Below are 12,539 nucleotides of genomic sequence, written 5' to 3' on the forward strand. Positions count from 1 at the left end.
AGCACGAGGCTGGTGATGGGCAAGTTTTCTTTCCAGCTCTTCCGAGGTGTTGTGATCTCGTCTTTCTGCCCACAAACCAGTCTTTCATCTTCTTTGTAACGTAACGGTGTCAGAACGTCGCGCATGCGCGTAGCAGTCAGCCAGGGGAGGTGTTGGGGGAAGAAGTAGAAAGTGAGTCCTGGGATTTAGGACGTATAAGAAATCAAGTTCCGAAGCAGAAAGTTCAGTTTTCGACGGTGGGTGCTTTTACCGGTCGCGAGTCTCGCGTACATGCTTCACAACGGGAACTCAGGAATAGCAACCTGTCACATACGTGCCGAGAATACCTATGTAAACTGTGTTCGGTGACCCAGTTAGTGAGGAGAAGAATTTAGAGAAGTGATCGAATCTTTTGCCCGCCAAGGTAAGTTTAGCTTTCATATAAGATCAGACCTCACGCGCCGTAATTTATTTCTTTTTTTTATCGACGGATGCTCGCACTGACCTCTTGACCTGTAAACCACGTTCTGTAAACCTCTAGTTGTTGATCTACGAATTCACCTATTTCATTGCGATGCTAAATCAAACATTCTTAGCACTTCCTAAAGGTATTGCATCGATGACACATGAGCAGTTGTTAGGTTATTAGAAATCAGCTTCACCAGGAGAAGTTTCAGCGTTAACATTTAGTTATTTGAAACCCCCTAGTTCTGAATCTGATTAATTGTACTAACCATCTCAGGATGTCCTCAACTGTTCAAAAATTATCTAATTCTCAGCATTTTCTTGCTAAATTTTAGAAATTATGCTAATTAGTAACATTACAATATCTGGGGTACAGAATTCCTCATCAGGGACAGAGATTGAGACAGAGAGAGAGCTACTTTGGAAACTGCATCGTTAACAAGAACCACTTCGCCCAGCTGCATGCAAAGTTAAGTCTTGCACTGAATGACAATAGTTATTATACAACTTTATCATCATTTGGAAACACTGACTTTTGGAGAACATGCAATTTTAGAAACGATGCCTCTTCGCTTTAGCTAATTGAGAACATAAATCTACTCCACCCAACGGAAAGTTAAGGGCAACTAGTTCCATTTAATAAATAATAAGGACACATTTTAACAAAGTAATAAACTGTTGACTTTGTTAAAATGTGTTCAACGTTGATTTCAGTTTAGTTATATTGCAGATTTAAAGAAAGTTTTTGTTTGAATTTTTCAGCCGCATTTTTCCATTCTGAACACTCAATGGAAGATTATCATAGGCCATAAAACAAGATTAAGATAACTTCAATAGTATTTATCAGGGGAGTCGTAGTTTGTTTGATTTGGAGAGAAAGGGAAGCTAATTTGGAAAGAGTTACTTAAAGTCCATCGCAGAAAAAACATTCCAATTAGTTTTGGACTGTCTACTTTCAACTTCAAAACATGGCGCTTGAGTGTTGAATCTGACATGAAAGCGAATCTTTGTAGATCGGTCGCATCTTCCTGGATGACGTGAGTGTAGTAAACAATTAATAACCAACAACGTCTGGGTTAGGACAGATGAATGGAGGTCATGGCTTGAGATTGCTACTCCCATGTGGCAACAGCTGTCGCTTCGATCATAAATATTAAAAACTTGCCATTCGAGTACTGAAAGTCACCGTCATTGGTGTCGGAATGTAGTCCTGACGAAAAAACATTTCTTTTCTTTTTCATTTATGTGTCAACGTTTTTATTTAAAAAGTTGTTGTTCCAAATGAGACTACCAGTTTCGGATTCGATTCACCTAACATGCGAGCCATATAAACACCGGTAGCAGATTTTCTAATCCAGGAAAACGTTTGACAAGCAACGCAAGAAGAAAGGACACTAAATATACATGGGTTTTATTCTCTAAAATAAGACTTTCCTTATAAAATTACAAAGAACCTTTATTTTTGTTTTTTTTTTATCCATAGGAGCGATAAAGATCAGCACTAGGGACCAGGCGATTGGTGGAAGTAATCTTTTTTTTTTTTTTTTTTTTTTTTTGGTGCTTATATTTTGGCCATAATTTAAGTTCAGTATTTCGGATATTATCCTTGCTCCTCCTTGCAGTTTGGAGTAAAACAAAAATTTAATAAAATTTAAAATAATAATATAAAATATATTTATATTTAATTATTATATTATATTAAGTAAAATAAAAGGTTTTTGTGAATTAATTGTAATATTAAAAATAAATATTAATAAACCTTTTATTTTACTTAATAAATTATTCAGTAAAATAAAAGATTTTGGTTAATAAATTGTAAGGATTTCATTAAATGTGTAATTATTAAATTTTACTTAGAGGGCGCTAATTGGATTGGTTTGCAAAAGACAGTTTGGTACGTTGTAGGATTCACGCACTTGACATGCGTGGGTGGTCTCGTGGCATTGCGTCATCGCAGTTTATTCTTCTGCACTGTTGAACGTTCGTGTTAAGTTCCAGCTATAATCGCAGCTCTAATTTAAAGATGGATGCATATAAATGTGCCATTTTATGTTCCTTCAGGCGATTTGAATAGGTGCTCGTGGCCTCAGTTATTTTACATTCGACCTTGTTCCATTTCTGTTTCATCGTCTAACCTTCTTGGAGATGATTGAAAGCAACGTATAATTTGTTTTCTCAACTTCCATTGCACGCTGGTTTGAAAACAAGTTTGGGGTTCTTTCAAACGGGGTCTCAAAGTGGTTGACCACTTCTTTCAAAGTTCTTTCGAATTAATTGACCGATCCCTTTAATTTGTAGAATGGATTTTTAACCTTTTATTTAATAGGAAAATGAGCGTGGCAATTTATTACAAAGCATGCATATTCAAAGGCCGGTGTTCATCCCTTTTAACTGACAAAAATATTTGGCTAACTCCTCCTGACACTTCTGTTAAATGGATACGATTTGAAAACTGAAAACTTCTATGAGGGGTGTTTGAGAAGTGGCTTGATTGCGAAAAGTTTATTTATGATGTCTAATATGTTACTTTTCAACGTAGTCCTCTTTGGAGTCAATGAACATTTACCACCGATGCTTCAATGTATTGATTCCAGCTGCAAAAAAAAAGAAAAAAGTTTACTCTTGAACATTCAGGAATGTCCACTGGTAGCAATGAACTCATTGTCGGCGAGAAAATAAGATGGCAGCCAGGTATTTTTTCGAATTAGGAAATAGGTGAAGGTTGGATGGCGCATGGTCCAAGATTTCAAAACCACACTAGGCAGTGCAGCCATGGCAATGACAGACTCGTGAGGGCGCGTTGTCCTGGCGGAACAAGACTCCTTCGCTAATTTTTCCTTGGCGTTTGTCTTTGATGTTTTCACGCAAATTCCTCATAAGGTGTGCGTAATATGCCCCTGTGACTGTCTGGCCTTTCTGAAGGTAATTCACTAGCAACACTCCATTAGCATCCCAAAAAAAAAAAAAAAAAAACCGATGCCATCGCTTTTCCAGCAAATGGAACCGATGTGGCTTTCTTTGGAGGAAGAGAAAAGCCTGTGTTTCTACTGTTTGGACTGCTCCTTTGTCTCTGGCTGAAAGTGATGGACCCACGTCTCAGCCATAATCATGGGGAAACTTGAGAGGAGATTTTTTGGTTCTGCTGAAAACGATGCAAATGTTCGCTTGACTTGACAGCTCCTGTGCATTTTTGATCTACTCTCAATAACTTTTGGGCTCATCGTGCTCACACCCTTTTTTTTTTTTTCATTGTGAGAATCTCTGTTATTATGTAGTACACACGTTCAAATGAGATGCTTAAAAATGTACTGAACTGTCACTCGTCAATCACTCATCACCAGATCATGCACACTGTGAACCTTCTTCTGGAGTGGTGGACGTTGAAGTCTTCACCAGCGTGAGTCATATTCAAGGTTCCCTCACCTTTATTTAAATTCAGCTGCCCACTACTTAACCATGGAATACGAATGGCCATCCTCCCACAATTTTGTAACCATTTTCTTATGAATTTTAGCGTTAGTCCCTTATTTCCCAAATATTTGGATAACTTTGTTGAATTCAGGACCAGTAATTAAGAAAAATACCTTATTGAAACTGCATGAAACTTGGTGGGTTACTATTTAAAGTGTTATGCATCAAATGCAGAAATTTTTAACACTGTACTACTACCCTTTATCAGGCCATGAACTTTTCAAACCTCCCTCGTATATATTAATAATTACCATATCTAACTTTTATTATGCAGTTTCTTCAAGGAAAATTGTATTAATAATAAACCAGCAGAAATGACCAGAATTAATTATTGGTATGAAAACAGAGAAAAAAGGATTGATACGCTGGATTAGTTGTTTGATCACATTATGAAATATTACTCAACCATCCAGCCTCTCAGTTGACATGCGGATACCACTGAATGTACTGTTTCTTCCATTATTATGAAAACTCTTGACCTTGTCAACTTATAGGCTTCATAAATTGTTACACCGCCAATGTCCTTGATGATCAGAGGTGTGGCTTTGATGGAGCCCACATATTCCTGGCAGGTTTTGAAGGCTATTCCTGAGTGATTACTCTATGGGTATACACGAGGGAAGCAAAAGTTGTGGAGAAAGTCAGTCGTTTTAAAAGCCTACTTTCTCCAAATTAACTTTTTGTTCTGACTGAAAGGTGATGAGAGTATTTTCTCCCTCTACTGGTAGGTTGTTGTGTAATTTCATTTCGAAGGATCTTATTTTATCTGTGGAGTAGTAGTAAATCAGCCCTTTAAATGAGGAGAAGCTCACAATTGTTTTGATAATAGACAATGCTTTTTTTCTTTGAGAGATAACTTAACCAAGTTTTTCGTTCAATCGATATTCAACTTATAGTTCATAGCCTGTAACCGCCAGGAGTACAACTGGAAGGGAAAAAAACTAGTATCTACAAGGAAACGAAATGGGCATGCATGTGGGTAGTGTACGTACTATCTTGTTAAAATAGTAGGACGTAATTAGTGATGCAAATAGATTCATAGAAAAACTAGATTTTTAGAATTTACAGACCACTATAAATAAGCACAAAAGAACCAATTGTTACACCATATTCAAAGTCTTTTCGTTCATTAGTGATTGGAACGGACCGCACAAAGCTTATTTTTAGGTTTTGTCCTTTAAATCGTAGTCCTTTTTGCACAGAATGAAAGTAACGGTTAATTGGAGTCTGAAGGGGAAGTACAGACGTAGAAAAAGTGCCACTGATCGGAGAAGGTATCGATCATTTGAATGCTTGGCAGAGTCCCTTACCAGACACGACTGCTCCAGCCAAGAAAGAAAGCAAACAACAGAACAAATGAAGCAGGAAAGACTCGTGGCGGAATTCGTCCGACCTTTTCTGACAGTTATGTGCCCTACTTTTGCTGCAAACAGGTTTAGGATTAAGCGGCGTATTACACAGAATTAAACCTTGGTTCCCACTGTCCCATTGGTTCTGGATCGAAGAATGTTTCAAAATTTGAGCGACATTCCTTCTTTCTCTAATAGGACAACGCGTTGTTTCGGGTTTGGTACCCTGGAAGCGTGCAAATTAGATGGTCATTAATGGCACACCCTGTATCTCGAAGCCCGCGGGTCATCTGATATTGCACAACTGTCGGTTCTTGAATAAAATAACAGACAAAAGCGAAAACACAGGAGACGGAAACTTTTTAAACGTTTTTAATTAGTGATCGATGAGGTCTGGTGTTACTCTGACATTTGGGATAGAAGTTACAATGGGGTAGAAGGGTCTAGTGGCAATTTATTTAACCAATAAAGATGTTGACGTGAGGACATGAATCTTTTCGTTGAAAAGACATTTTTTAATTTTAACCTTAATTATGAATTAAAAGACAAATTACAATAGAATGTCATCAACAGTTTACTTGATTAGAAAGTTAAAAACCTACAATTAATTCTGAAGTCGTATTAAGTGACTAACCGTTAAGCCTCATCAACGATTATTAATGGTTGGAAGGTATTTTAGAAATACTTTACTTAAATTGTTTACTGTGAATATACGATCCAAATGGGTGATTTCGGTGGACGTGGTAATTAAAGGTTAAAACTGGTTTTCTTATAAAAGGTATGTTCACCACAGGAAGAAATAGAATTTATTTTCATTTGTTCACAATATATTTTAACCTATTTTCAAGATCCTAAATGGAAATAGCCCAAAGACGCAGTACTGAAACGAAGTTTTTACTTCTGAACAATTTAAAATTAAATTTATAAATTATGTACCTTATAAACGCACAAATAGTACCATAATTTAAATCAGATAAAAAATCAAACCCCGTTAATCAAAAGGGATGCAGCATAGAAATTTTCTGTTTGAATCTAGGAGTTCAGAATTAGTTATTTTGGTAATACACTGCTCGATAAAATTAACAAAACAAGTGGAAAACGCCGTGTTACTCGTGCAGCTTGCGATGAAGCGGGACAACATTTTGTGTGGTGGTGTACCATAGAATACTGGTGAAATGAGGAGACAGCAACAAACTTCGGACAGGTGTATGGGACGTTTATAGAGGTTGCAAAAGAATTACCAAAAAGGTTGAATTGCAAAAGTCAATACAAGAAACTCGAAAATATGGTTACATTTCATCAGTATGGAGTATGATCCTCTCCAATGGCTAAAAAGGCCTGAGAGCTGTGAACCATGCTTGTAAGGGCAACAAATCTCATCTTTCCACCAATGCGGACCTGAGCTCACCAAGTGACCGAGGAGTTGGCTGTCGGCGTGCAATGCGACGCGTAAGGGCTTCCCACACGAGTTCAATTTGATTTCAGTCTGATGATCGTGCTGCGGTCGATCAGCAGTCGTTGGATATCTTCATTTTGAAGATATTCCTCCACCACATCAGTTCTGTGTGCAGTGCCGTTGTCGTGCATGAAAAGAAAATCAGGGCCAATTGCACCCCTAAAAAGTCGCACATAATCCGAGGATCTGTTCTCAGTACTTCTGGGCAGTTAGTTATGGTACTCCTATCCAAAACACGAGAAGGGATGCGGCCGTTGATCATTATGCCGCCCCACACGAGAACACCGTCTCCACCGTAAGTGCGCTTTCTCTGATGTAGGGATGATACCGTATTCCTCGTTGTCTCCATTGACATAACGTGTAGAATCTGTTTGTGCGCTAAATGGGACTCATCACAGAACAGAACTGTATCCCATTTGTCAGGGTTCCAAGTCGCATGTTCATGGCACCAGTTTCGATGAGTTTTGCGGTGGTTTGGTGTTAATGAGATACAAACCACTGGCTTCCTTGCGTAGAGTCCGCAGTCCGGTTAGAAATGCTTACAACTGTGGCCGCAGTAACCTCAAAGGTGAGTTGATGACAGGACATCGTGGGGTTCCATCTTGCTGTTAGAGTCAGATAGCGGTCTGTTCTGGTTGACGTAGCCCTCGGGTGACCTTGGCCAGCTCGTCTTGTAATGGTTCCTGTCTCCTGAAACTGCTTCCATTGTGCCGAGACGACACTGCGTGACACCTCCGCTTGAGAATGCCAGACTTCAAGTCGTCTAACGGCTCGCCATCTCCAAGAATCATCTAAAGGACGATAATTTGCCATCCTGATTATTGGAGATGTGGACGATAATTTGCCATCCTGATTATTGGAGATGTGGACGATAATTTGCCATCCTGAGTACTGTCAAGCAGTGTAATGCTTTTTCCTACGGTTCGTGTTTGGAAAATGGTTTCAATGTAGGCCAATGTAGCATAACCGTGGCTCGAAGCCAAGGTAGAAATATTTTTATTATTATTGTGCTTTAATTTGCATGAAATAAAAAAAAAATTAATTAATTAATTACTATTATTCTATTTTAATTTTCATGATATTTGGGAAAGTTATTATAAACAAAATAATTAATAGCGATATTAACATACAATATTAACCTTGAAAAAATTATAGGAAGTCACGGTCGCCAACCATACGCAACTAGCATAAAAATACTGTATTTGTAATGTGGTTTAATCAACGAAAAATCCGTTTGACTTATTCAATGTTTCTTTTAGTTTCAAAATTTATTCTTTTTGAAGAAGCTACATGTCTTAAACGTATTCATTGATTTCGCAGAGCATCTGACTTAACCCTGAAGCAAAACGTGGAATGTCTTCGCGTATAATTCAGTTTCACGCTGAATCACTTGGGATAAAACGGGGTTTTCAAGGGTCGCGGGAACCTTTAAGTTGTTTTAACCCGGATAAAAATCGTTCTAAAACTAGAACCATCTGGCAACGTCACCGATCACATATTCGTAGTGTCCAGCTATTCTAGAATATTATTGAGTACTATTTTCGTACTATTGAGTCTGTTGATGAAACAGAAGGATGTCCCTGAGAAAAAGTACAAAATTATAAAGGAATTGCCAAAAAAAAAAAAGTCTTTATATTGCACAAAAAGTTTTCAAGGTATTTAAATTAAAATTAACCAAATGTCAAATTTGAAGTCAATGAGGTTATTTTCGAGATTTAAAAGGTTACAGGTGCACATTATAATCACTTGTTCAGTGAATGTGATTTGATTTGTATTAGTGTAGGTTATAAATGGTGGCAGCTCCATATTTCAATTTTGTAGTGTAGGGCATTTTTATAGTACTTCACAGTATTATTTCTAATAATACAATAGTACAATACAATATAATAGTACAATAATAAATCTCTTAAAACAACGTGGCTAAGTAAGTCGGACTCAAAAGAGGGTAACGTGGTTTTTTTCTCACGGTAACTCGGGTTTTTCATCCAGCTAATCAACCACTGAACAAACGCAATTTAAATATATATATATAGCGCAATATGGCTTAAATTGCTGATGCGCATAAAACCTTACAACAACCAAGCCACCACAAAAAATACGTATTGGCAAAATGATTTCAAAAGCAAGCTTGTGTAGCATCACAACGACAACACCAAAAAACTTCAGTATAACCAATGTCACTTCCTCTCCACTTCGTTTACCAGTTCCTTTCGACTGTTTCTCCAGTGCGTCCTTAAATTTAAATACAATTCCACGCCCTACAACAGTAAGTGGGAATTCATTCCAACAAGAAATCAAGTTGTTTAAAGAAAAATTTCTTGCATCTGTCCTACAATTATCAGCTCCTAATTTAAATTTACACCTCCTTGTTGATGTCATGTGACTAATCATAACTATGTTCTGAGCATTTAGTTTTCTCAGGACACCTTAACATGTAAGATCCTAAACGCCTCGATCAATTCGCCGCTTAATAGCAGATTTACAAATACTAATTTACACAACTGATGTACTGTATATTAATAATACATCTCCTTTAAATCTTAGGGGCTCTCTCGAAATATAAACAAAAATTCAATCTAAAAATTATTTATTCTAAATTCAGCATATTTGACATTAAGATGGTCATGTTAGAAGGCGAGTACACATCAACGCAACCTTCTATATGTATTTCGTCAGAAGAACAGGAGAGAAATAGAGAATTTAATTTCGAAGTTTTTAGACACGAACGTAAAAAACACAAGGGCCTTTTCTAACAGGAATCTTTATGCTTGTAAATTTTGCCTGATCTTGTTTGGCCGATCACTTCATGATACAAATCGGTCATTCAAAATCGTTAACTTCTTTAAACGAACACGGCTCACGTGTGCATCATCGAAGGCTTCCAAATAATTGGACCCTGCCAGACCTATTTCAAACACGTGACCACTTTTCGCTGCGAACATTAGACGGGTTTTTTTTGGGCGTGATGTCATCAGACAGGGAAATAATTGCACGCACAACAGGAAATTGCCGACACAGCCCTTGAAATCAGCCAAAATATTTGAGTCGCAATTCATCTTCCCGTCCATTGACCTGCGCTCCATTTCGGAGAACTTCCATCTAATCCTTTACAAAATGCACGAAGTCGTGACGCAGTCTGGTGGGGCATTGTCTGATTCCTATTGTTACGTCATAAACGTCTGGGTCTTCGATGAGCAAGTGGGTTTTAAAAAATGATGTGCAAAGTATTTTGTAGGAACATGTGAATTTTTTTTTTTTTTTTTTTAGTGGATGACTTTTACACTTCGCATAAAAGCCTTGAACATCCTGTTCGGCAAAGTATTTTCTAAACCATAAAGACTACTCTTGAAATCGATTAACTTGGTCACGCAGACAAAAAAAGAATCAAATTCTCATTTGTTTTGTTTACGAGAGTAGTTGACTCATGCTTAGAAACTTCGATTCAAATGAGATTGCGAATTGCTTTAAAATAGAGATTGGCATCATTTCTCAAACTACATTTGCCATTGTCGATGAGGCTGGAAGATATTCACTAAATATTCACTTCGAGACTATCACGTCCTGACGCAATATCTGGAGAATATCTGATATGACTGCGACAATCCGTGGAAGATAATTGCAGATGTCCTTCATACTCCAGCAATTGTTTGTTTACTGTTCTGAAAAGAACAGTAAACAAACAATTTTGGACTGCTGTTTGAAGAAACTTAATGTATAACTCCTTGTGACCAAGGGAATGGCCTTGCGTTTACGCGACTGGCTAAATCTGTAATATATGCAATGTCTTATACGCGCGGAAATTTAGATAAACATGATCACCTTGCAAGATTATCTAGCTTGAAAGATATTTTCTTTTCCGCTTGAGGAGCTTCTTCTCTTGATCATCGCATTGGTCTGTGAAGAGCGGTGATCATTTATAAATTCTCTCCAAATCCTACCTCTTAACTGTCCAGAATCACACACACTCCAATGTTACACTCTCCAATTTGTACAGCAGTCGCTGATGTGTAATAGAATCAAAAGTTTTACTGAAATCTGTCAAAATTATTCTTATCCAGTTCTCAAATTGTTCAACCAATTTTATTGCCTCACCAATCATATTGGTTGAACATGATTCATCCGTTTCTGAAAAGGATGATTATTCTGCATGCTTACCTATCGTAAATTGGCATTTTTAATGAATAAGCATATTTAACTATGGCAAAACTTTGGATGGAAAATCCAGGTTTTCGGGAAATCAAGTCAAGCAACAATCGTCCGAGACCGACCATGTCGTTGTGAAAAGGTAATAAAAGTTCCTGGTATTATTGACTGGATTCGAACTCAGGCCTTTTTTTACAAGCTGTGGGAGTATGATTATACCCACAAGGGAATAATCATACTCTGTAGAAGATTTGCAACCGAAAGAAGTCAACATTCATTTCTCGTATTCTCTAAATTCCTCTGACCGTGTGGTCATCCTGGAGTATAAACAGAAAATTTATTTATGTTTTCAATGTTTAGCGAAAGGAGTTTTTTTTTAATGTTCTGTATTTATACGTTTATGAATCTCACAATTCTCCTTGCTGGAAATTCATACTTAGAACATCAGATCGTGTCAGTGAACGATAGGCAACATGCCAACCATTAGGGAGTTGTCAACCTACGGTCTCAGTCCCACCCAAGCATCGCACAATTGCTGGCGTGATTTTTCAGCCACGCAGGTTATCACTTCACGTCAATGGCGACTGTTGCATGTAACATCAATTCAGACAATGCACAGGGGGTAGCAGATGGCGCACCTTTATCGTTTGTTTTTCAATGCGCGACTGCTGATAGCACTTTCTATTGAAGCCCCAGCGAAAGGTAAGTGCAGCATTTTTAAACTTTTCCATCGTCTTTGGCTTAGCTGCCACCAATCGTCATTAATTGGAACTATTTTATCCACGGATCAGCGGAGGAATTAGCATTTTTAATGGTTAGCAACCACGGCTTAGCTGCGGGTGCTCACCTCAGCTGGGAATAGGCAGGTTATTTTGCCTTGAGCTACTTTGACAATCATTTGGCGTTGGGCGTAATCAGTTAAGGTTTTCCTCAAGGAGTGACTACAGAGCGAAATTCCATACTTGTTTGTTTTTAATCTCTACAAGAAACACGCGTGGAAGAGACACGATATTAATTATAACACAAAGGTCAGGATTCTGTAAAGCAGTCCTGTACAACTGTCCATACCAGATGAAGTGGGGAAGATTTCCGTCAGGATCAGCGTTCTTATAAAAATATGTCTCTAACCTCAAAGGGTTGTAAACCTCTTTGGCAGTCCAAGAGGGAGATTGAACTCAGAACTGCCCTTTGCTGTAACCATGAGTCATATTATGACTGACGATAGTATTTTGGAGTGGTGCAGCCTCACAAGTCTGTGTGGGGAGACGAGGGCTGGATTCAGTTCACGTAGTTGGCCGAAACCGGCAAATATTTCGTTCAGGAACGAGAGAGAGGATTCAATGAACTTTACCCACCACACCTTACAGAAAAGATGGGCAGATACATAATTAAATTATGTACAGTCATAAAAACACCTTCGTCCATTCCATTATCCACAAAACAAAACAAAGTTTCAACTTAAACGCTGGAAAACTGGTTTTTAAGTAAATCGAAATACTCAGCATTCGGGAAGCTTCATTATTAATGTCTAGAAGGTATTTGATTTGCATATCAGTTTAAATAAAACTCCTGCACTTTTCTGGCAGCTCGGTCGCAGGCGTAATTCTGCGCAATATTAAATTAAGAGATATTATGCTTACAATTTTCACCGCTAGAGTGACTGCAGACGATAAAAC

The 12,539-nt window shown here is 37.9% G+C and overlaps 1 protein-coding gene across 1 annotated transcript in view; it reads left to right on the plus strand.

The window, feature by feature from the left end:
• Positions 1-204: 204 nt before the first annotated feature.
• LOC150086354 (uncharacterized) overlaps positions 205-12,539 on the plus strand; it is a 43,329-nt gene continuing 30,994 nt past the window's right edge. The window contains exon 1 of the mRNA XM_090372549.1: positions 205-403. The gene's annotated coding sequence lies outside the window, so the exon portion shown is untranslated. The remainder of the gene's footprint in view (positions 404-12,539) is intronic.

The sequence above is a fragment of the Mastigoproctus giganteus genome, chromosome 4 (genome assembly GCF_048544385.1).
Source record: "Mastigoproctus giganteus isolate SK-2022 chromosome 4, ASM4854438v1, whole genome shotgun sequence".
Classification (NCBI taxonomy): domain Eukaryota; kingdom Metazoa; phylum Arthropoda; class Arachnida; order Uropygi; family Thelyphonidae; genus Mastigoproctus; species Mastigoproctus giganteus.